Genomic DNA, 491 nt, shown 5'->3' on the forward strand with positions numbered 1-491 from the left:
GGCTCTGTCCTTTGCTCTGTGCCCGCAGTTCTGCGAGCTCCCCTTGTCAGCTGACCGACCTCCGCGCCCTGGTACCTACCGGGGGAACTATTTTGGGGAGTGTGTGCCCACGGTGCGGCGGGGAGGAGGGGCGCCGCGCCGCCTGGCAAGGCTTTGTGTTGCCCAGGCGAGAGCAGGGTAATCAAACTGAGACTTTTGAGGGCAGCTAGCTCTGTGCCAGTCTCTCGAGCTTTCGAGGTAGGTGTAAGGATCTTTTTGTTAAATGAATGGTTCCCCGTGTAACTCCGCCCGGAGCTGGGAGCTGCCTGCCAGTCCTTCCAGAATTCCGTGGTCGGATGGAGTGGATGGTACTTTTGGCATCGCCAGTCCACTCCCTCTCCCCAGGATCGAATTACCCATCAGTGGGCATTGCCGGTTAATTACCGGAGTTCGTCAAGAACGTTCGCCCTCCGAGATCTGCCTCTTCGGAAATAAGCCCCGCCCTCCTCTCA

The 491-nt window shown here is 58.9% G+C and overlaps 1 protein-coding gene across 3 annotated transcripts in view; it reads left to right on the forward strand.

Moving 5' to 3' along the window:
- The window catches only part of ARID5B (AT rich interactive domain 5B (MRF1-like)), a 183612-nt gene that overhangs the window by 1930 nt on the left and 181191 nt on the right, over positions 1-491 (forward strand). Inside the window, exon 1 of one of the 3 annotated variants that reach the window (XM_014538743.1) lies at positions 59-237. The exons of the other annotated variants lie outside the window; for them this stretch is intronic. The gene's annotated coding sequence lies outside the window, so the exon portion shown is untranslated. Of the gene's footprint in view, positions 1-58; positions 238-491 lie in introns of those variants that run through there. 3 annotated transcript variants of the gene reach the window in all.

The sequence above is a fragment of the Myotis brandtii genome, unplaced genomic scaffold, assembly GCF_000412655.1.
Source record: "Myotis brandtii unplaced genomic scaffold, ASM41265v1 scaffold196, whole genome shotgun sequence".
NCBI lineage: Eukaryota > Metazoa > Chordata > Mammalia > Chiroptera > Vespertilionidae > Myotis > Myotis brandtii.